The 9,030-nt window shown below is 30.1% G+C and overlaps 1 long non-coding RNA gene across 1 annotated transcript; it reads right to left on the reverse strand.

The window, feature by feature from the left end:
• Positions 1–6,728: 6,728 nt before the first annotated feature.
• On the reverse strand, positions 6,729–7,865 carry LOC131439080 (uncharacterized). Its single transcript, XR_009231056.1, has 3 exons — positions 7,707–7,865; positions 7,532–7,645; positions 6,729–7,093 (listed from the first exon to the last, which is right to left on the reverse strand). It is a non-coding gene; the product is annotated as an uncharacterized LOC131439080 (long non-coding RNA).
• Positions 7,866–9,030: the final 1,165 nt, after the last annotated feature.

Here is a 9,030-nt window from a genome sequence, read left to right on the forward strand (position 1 = left end):
TTTTATTTTTTTATATATGTCATGAGGTCTATTCATTGGAGTTATCCAACCGATAAAAACATAGCGTACATGAGGTGTTTCAGGGAATTGTATGTATGTTATAATTGTATTCGATTAGAAGAAGGAAATAGAAGATATTGTATATATTTTCATGCACTCAGAAAAATAAAATGGTAACTGTTACTATATAGAGGGCCAACTTGACCATGAGCGTATAGTGGTTTTCAGCCGACTATGAAATCAGATGATTTCAACAATGGTCAAGTTCATGTTTACTATGAGTGGTATCGGCTCTAGAATAGTAATATTGAACAGTGTATTGTATGAATAACTAATACGATTGAGATGGTTAGCCTAACCATGACCGAATATTTTTTTTACATTGTAGTTCTTGCTATAACCAGAGTCATGGTATTTTTGACATTTCACTTCTAGTTATTTCGAAACTAAAGGCAGTGGTTGATTCAACAATGCTGAAGATCAGCAAAACATGAGCTAATGTTAAAAAGTTTTATGAATTTAAATTCTAAAATAAGAACAACAAAATAATTTCATTAAACTCTATTTTATTTTCGCATCAAATCAAATAACAATATACCTGGTGAAATATTGCTTAGCATTGCTTGATAGCATCAGTTGATTCAAGGTTCTGTCCGGTGGAGTTTTTCCTGAAGCAGGAAAGAAATTATTAGCCAAGTCCAGATGCAAACCTCGATACTCACCTGCGACTTTCCGTGGGATTCGAGCGAATTGAATCCGGGAATCAAATGATAATCTTCCTTTTCATCAATCGCTTGATGTTGTTTCTACAGCGACCGATAATGAATAATAAACCGTATACGAGATATTGATTTCACTGGAAAACATAACAGTTGCCGGAAAAACTGTTGAAAAATTGAATTTCAACCTCGGAAACTAGTAAGGCTACAAACTTTACCTACCTGCAAGACCTACCAAAGTACACAGTCACAATATAGAATATTTTGTTCAAATCCATCACTGATGTGTTACCCAGGTACGACATTTTCTGCTAAATTGTAACTTTATGTGACAATAACAGTGCACCCGTTCATTGACAATTTGTATAGTCAGCACAAATGTAATACATAGTAGGTTGAAAAACACTATACGATAATGTGCTTACTACATAAATTCTGTTGATATGGACTACATGAATAGTGTTTTCAAACTTCATAATCGTCTTTTAAACCATGTATCTAATTATGGTAACATTATTAAACTGTGGACATATTTACATGGTAGCGATAACAATTTAGCACCTCATATATACAAGGCTCGAGAGCAATTTCACCTTACTAGAAATTGTGATTTTAACTATCTATTCTTATATTTGAGATGACTACCATTGTCAGGATGACCATGCCAGAAAAGTCATAAATACAAATAGTTTAGTCAAGTCGTAGTCTTTGTTGTCTAGTAATTTATACAGTACAGATGGTGATTAGTCATATATCATGGTTGTTGCTACTATTTAGGCGTATAGTTGAAATGACAATGGAAAACAGGTTACGGTTACTATGGTATTTTGCTCAGTGTGGAGTATACTCGAGAAGTCATTTATAAAAAACGTTTGATTTTTATTCAGTGTGTGTTTCTTATGCACTGAGCTAAATTTTCATTTTCTCATTATATGATATTCTAATGATTTTAGCATTTCCAATGATAGCTACAAAGTTTATTAAACATCATGTCAAAAATATAAGATAATCTTATGAAACATAAAACTCTTCTTAACGTTATTTTTACAAGATTTGCATATAATGAATGAAATTTCCAGTCTGAGTCAAATTTATTGGCACGCCCTATAACCATTACTTGATATCCACACAACATACATTAAAACAATTTATGAAGCGCATATTATATTTATTTCGGATTAATATATATATATATATATATATATATATATATATATATATATATATATATATATATATATATATATATATATATATATATATATATATATATATATATATATATATATATATTAATCCGAAATAAATAGTTAGTTAGTTAGTTTTCTTTATTAAAGAGACTTTCAGCCGGTGGCTGGTTCGTCTCTCGAAATAAATATAATATGCGCTTCATAAATTGTTTATCTATACCATATGACTAGTTTTATAAAATTTATATATAATTTTTAATGGAGGTCATCCCAGTTCTACATAGAAGTTATATTTAGATCAAATGATTGCTATTTGATTGAATAAGTGATACATGTAAGATTCAAATTGAAAAAAAATGCTGGGATAATGGTGCTTATGGGAATAAAAAACAACAATAAAAATAATTGTCTTATGAAAAACTTAATGTTATATTTTTCGTATATAAAGAGTTTCATAATAAAATATTATTTTAATATTTCAACTACACTTACTTTTTTGGGACTGGCTGATTTCATCGGGTATTTACTGTCACCAGACGAATCAGATGCACTCCGAAACGCCGATAATCGGAAACTATTCCTTTTTCGAGGATTCAAGATGTACTAGTCATCAGTTCCGTAAAGGAGCACCTCCTGATATTTGCGGAGGAGACGTGGGATCCAGAAACTATAAATGAAAAATTTAAATCCTCATACTAAACAGACAGATTTTTTTAAATGAAGAGATGGCTTTTTGGTCAATTGGTTTCTCGTCAAAACATTTATTTTTCGTTAAAGGCCAACGTTTCGAAGGTTATACCTTCATCTTCAGGGCAACTGTAATTTTATGTATTATTTAGTCACAAAAATTTTTTCCACAAAATACAATAATTTTACAAAATGTACTCACAACGACTACAAATATTTTTCGTCAAGTATGGTGTAACATTTATAATAGTTGATTGAAAAACGGCTACTCTACACTAAAACACAAAAACGAGACATACGAATTCAATTTGTTTAGAAATTTTGATTCGAATTATTTGTTTTGCCAAGAACTTACACAAGCACTTCCCACGCACATCGACTTCGATTGAGCACTGAAATATTGCAAGCAGCGAATATGGAAGACAGTAGAGCAAAAATTAGAGTGAAACAGATGAGAAATGATAGACAGCGAAATCGGAGGCGAGATTGACAGTTAATGTTTGAGAGAGAGCAACAGACCGGAGTATACAGCATTCAAATTATGCGTGTCGGTTCTGAAGTTAATGGTTGAACTGTCAGTAAAAATATGGCACATTTCTAATATTTGTAACGCATTAGTTCTGTTTTCTTGATCGAGAATTCTGGTTTTGTTCAAATCAAAACTGTGTTCATTGTCGATCATATGAACCATCAATGCGGTTTTTTTGAACTCATCTATATTGCTCTTTGTCTTTTCGGAATCCGACAATTTGAATTTTTTATATCGTTGTATTAATGAACGATGTCCAGACAATCGTTGTTTCTATCGCAATCAATGCAGGGAATGCGATAGATCACATTGCGTCTGATAAGTTTCGGTGTCGGATCCTTCAATTGGGAGAAAAGAGATGCGTTAGTTTTCAAACATTTAAAACGTAAACGCACATTTCTCTGGTTTCGTTTTATAATTTTTGCAAGCGCCGGGGTGAGGGAATCAACGTGATGAAGAGATCTAAATACCGTCTGATCACCGTCCGTTCGGTTGTCCACGTTGGGTTTGTTTACAAATCTATTGATTAGTCTATTAACTAGCGAGCTAGGATAGTTGTTGCGGAGTAAGTATTCACGCACTGTTTTCTTTTTCTCAACAATAGATTTGCACGTCGACAACCGAAAAACTCTCCCAATGAAACAGACAGAGTAATGAAACGTACCGGATATTTATTTCAGGGGCATATCCTTGAACAAAGTTGAATGAGCTGTCTTGTCAGCGATTTCAAATAACAGAACTTCCTAAAAAACTGTCTGGATATCGAGGACACAACTCTTTCTTCAGCTTCAAGCAGTGCGATTCGAAACTATTCTTTTGTAAAAACAATCTCTATTTGTTGTTATTTTCTTCAGCTGTCTCGTTTTCTTCCTTGTTACAGATTTGATGTACGCTTCCAATGAAAATTATAAGTTTTCACATGACTTTTATGAAACATAATCAGCATACGATTAATAGAAAAATGTAATGAATATTAAAATTATATTGGCTTAAGTTTTATCGACTTTTCGCATAACTTGTATATGGTATGTTTATCAATATCATAAAGATTATGAAGATATAAAATTTATTGAACATCATTTGGATTTTATGCAGAGTTCTATTAAAGGTCACAAATTGTCATATGTCTTTTGTAAAATACCATCTGCGTACGATTCATAAGACACATCCAATGAATATAAATTATGTAACGAGTTAGGTTTCATTGGATTTTAATATACAATATATGGAATGTTCTTATAACTTTCATTATGGTAACGTCTATTTAGATTTAGCGTACACTTTAAATAAAGATTATAAGTTTTCATATAACCTCTATGAATTATATTCTGCATACGATAAATTTGAAAAATCTGATGAATATAAGTAAGATTTTCATTTCAGTGTGGAATTCAATAGCTTTTTTGCGTCCGTGTACACAGTTAAAATAAAAATACACTGAAAGAAAGATAATAGTAAAATGTACAATTTTGAGGGTAAAATTAAAAACAATTCACCATATAATTCTTGTAGAACATACATTTTGATTAATTTGAAAATATTTCTCGTATATTTTACCATTTCTATCGAGGGGGACGACAAAAAGTCAATGGAAAGCGAAAAAAACTACATCTATCCAAACATCTAGATCGATCCGTTTGAAAGCGTTTCTAACCGTGTGAAAGAAAGTCAAAGAACATATGATCTCTTAAAAAGTTTCTTTTACTGGTCTTGACATTCACTGAGTGTCAACATGGATTCGTCAGCAGATTGATAAAATGAAATTAGGGTTAAACAACATTGAAAATTTGTTTGAAAACTATGCTATACACAATAAAAAGCAGTTTTTTATGTAAAAATTGTTCATGAAATTGCATAATATGTGAAAAATAATCCTTCTATATAGTAATTTTCTTCAACAATTTCGTTATTGAAAATCTTATAGAAATGGTAACAATTCATTTTTTACTTTAATACATATTAACAGCAAACTATACATTTCACACAACGAAATTGTTGAGTTTAGCATCCAAATGAATATTATATTTGTATTTGAATGATCCTCTTGTTACAGTTTCGTATTTTGAAAACATTCTTGAAGTTTGTTGAATTTTTCAGTTGTAATTCTTCACCAACATTGACGTATGTCAAGTTCTATAGCGTCCAAATTGTTTTCAGTTATATTGGCTAGAGCGCCGTTCACAAATCCAACATATTCCAGTATAATTTTTATGTTATACGGAATCTCTCCTACTTCTTTCTCTAATCTTAACCAAAAATGTTCCTGAAAACTAATGATTTAAAAAAAATATCATCATTTTATATAAATTCAATACCATTGTTCCTTGAAAATAAAAAAAATTTCAGTCTTTGATATTATATTTTTCTTCATCTGACATTTGCAACTTTCAGGTTTCATTGCTTATTACGATACATCATATCTCCATGGTTATGTTTTTAACCAGCAAAACCCCAAGAAAAGACAATCGATTCATATTTAACCGTTACTATGTGTAGCAAAGAGAAGAAAAGCGTGCATGATCGTATGCAGCGTAAAAAAAACCAAATCGAAGCGAAGTGCAGTTTTCGAGTGTCATCCCCCTCGATTTCTATGTTCTGGTATATTCAAGTAGAATATCTGTTTATATATAGTACGATATACTGTGCTTATTTGAAGGCACATCTAGTATTTTTAACAATAAATTTTAATACTATGTTTCACCATTTTACTGATCTAGTAATATTACCGGCGATAATAGTAACATATACCATATCGCAGTTAGTTACTTTTACAGCAAACAATTATTCATCTAAATAAAATTTACTGTGTATGGTAATACATCCCACATTATCGAAATGACGGAATGCGTAATGAATTCTTACTCCACTGCATGATTTTTCAGTGCTCGATCGGTTCAGTGCTAGAATTTTCGCCTGAGTTGGCTGCTCGATCAACCTGATTGACAGTGACATTATAAATGTCATTGAATATTCGCTCATTTTATGAATGTGTTAGTGTAAAATTTAGGCGACTTAAGCCATTTCATTACACACCAGCTAGAGGAATGGATGATGCTGACTAAGGGAGGCCGTTTTGTTAATTTCCAGCGAATTTCAACAGTTTATGTTGGAATTCTAAGAAGAACTGGTTATTTACTAGTTCTGTATATCCGAAAAACATGAAGATTTCAATGTGTATAATCAGTTATGTAATGTTTTCATTTAAAAATAAACTGAAAGTCAGGAAATAAGAAGAAGAAGACAAATTGACAATTCAGTCCGCATCTTCTCACTCAATTCCGACTGATTTCCGAATCAACCGGTTGTAGGCGAAATTCATTCGGAATCGGTTGTTGCACTGGAGTTGGAATTGATTCGGAATTCATTATGATTTCCACATGAAATTCCGAATGAAAATTTTTCGCCGATTCGGAATTGATTCGGAATCCATTCGGATCTGATAATGTGGGATGGTATGAAGCACTATGTATAGTGAAACGCTATGGCATGTGTTTGGTCAATTGCAATAGTCCGTAGAATTTCGACTTTCTACTGTCACAAACTGTTATCATTTTCATTCCTATGTTTAGTTCATTATATATTTATTAATTTGATAAGGTTGATACATATTATTAAAACAATACATTTTTGATATATCACAGATTGTAACTTTAAAATTTAATTACAACGTTAATATACTACAAACGAATTGATTGTGAATTGAATTTAACGAATTTCGCCATGTCCGAGAGTGTGAGATGCAGTTGATTAGCTATATAATAATCAAGCACATTGTGATACGGAAACAGAGTTTGCCAGTTTTAAATATGCAGGTATCGCGGATCTTCACGACTCAACCTCTTCATCGTTGCGAACTGTTGACTCGTGAAATAATACATTAACAGGCCAAACCATGAGATTTCTGCGAAGAGTGTGTTTATGTCCTGTTCATTTCGACACCGAGAATATGTCATTCAGTGCCTTTTCGTCTAGAATTTTCAAATATTATATATATATATATATATATATATATATATATATATATATATATATATATATATATATATATATATATATATATATATATATATATATATATATATATGTACATATATATATATATATATATATATATATATATATATATATATATATATATATATATATATATATATATATATATATATATATATATATATATATATATATACATATATATATATATATATATATATATATATATATATATATATATATATATATATATATATATATATATATATTTATATATATATATATATATATATATATATATATATATATATATATATATATATATATATATATATATATATATATATATATGTACATATATATATTTATTTATTTATTTATAACTGCCAGACATAACTGCGCTTATACATTACCAAACACACATCAACTCTGAATGCCATAGGCCGTGAGAAACGTAGCACAACGTCTTGCTTCTCGGGATTCAGGAACTCGAATATTTCCAATATTGTTAAGTCTGATGAGAGCAGCTAAAATTAATAACATATCAATCATTTTTAAAAAAAAAACAGAAATCACAAAAGCACTCACCAGACAGCAACCAACACATCCTATCAGTAATCAACTTTTGGGTGCTACTTGCTGAAATATTCCGGGAAGCGATATCACCATGGAGCATCGCATGTTCATATCAAAACAATACTGGCCCTTACACGAGTCATTAAAAATGTCATTACTAAAAAATATTATCATTTCAATGAATGTGTAATGGTGCAGTAATGACGAGATTCCTATCAAATTTGAAATACATCATTACTTAGTCATCATTAAAAATGACAAAACTAATGCTCGTGTAAGGGCCGCTAATAAGTTATTCGAAATGAACACTGAAATGTATTTAGTCACTTTTGTGTAAATATACACTGAGCCGATTCAGTGGCTTGGTTGTTCAAAAGTTTTATCGCTGTTATTTTAAAAGTTCATACACTTAAATTCTCTGCAAATTCATCCACTTATATAAAAAGTTTTCAGATCAAATTTATGATTTTTTGAAGCCTTTTGAAAGCAAAGTTAGACGTTCTTATAGGCACATTATTTTTTTTGTGTGCACGCGAAGATGGCAACTAATGAAAAATTGTTTTATTTTTGTGCCAAAGCAGCAACAGTTTTATGGTTATTTCCTCTGCAACACGAAGTTTAAAAATACTACACTTGTGGTAAACTTAAGAACCAAGAGTTGTTATTTTAAAATTGTAATTATTATGATTACATTTCAACCATAATTTTGGTAAAATATAGAATAAGGCTAGTTTTATATAGTAGTATTAACCGAAATATTCTAGTTGATTTAATTAGACAATGGATTTAGATTTAGATTAAATGTTGACTATACTAAAATCGACTATGCATATCAAAAGGTATTTATAGTATTTTCAAACATTGTTTTGTTTATTTGAAGAAAATTTTTGTAAAACTTGCTATTCATCAAAATAGTAATTTGAAGAACATCTTTGTAAACATATCTACCAAAAAATTATTTTCAGTGTACCTATTTATAGCGGACCTTACACAAGGACCAGCAATATCATTATTAAGAAGCGAAGTCGTTTTTAATTAACGTGTATGGGCAGTAATGATGATATCTCCATACAAATTTAGAATATCATTACTTAGTAATCATTAAAACAGACCTTAATAATTCTCGCTCCTATAAAGGACCTTACACGATCATTAAGTGTCATTACTAAAAAATAATATCATTTTAATGAACGTGTATTGTGCAGTAATGACGAGTTTGCAAATTTGAAATATCATTAGCGGCCCTTACACTAGCATTAAAAATGTCATTTTAAATGAAAACTAACTAATGATGTAATTAAAATTTGTTAGAAATTTCGTCATTAGTGCACCACTA

The sequence above is a fragment of the Malaya genurostris genome, chromosome 3, assembly GCF_030247185.1.
Source record: "Malaya genurostris strain Urasoe2022 chromosome 3, Malgen_1.1, whole genome shotgun sequence".
Taxonomy (NCBI): Eukaryota; Metazoa; Arthropoda; class Insecta; order Diptera; family Culicidae; genus Malaya; species Malaya genurostris.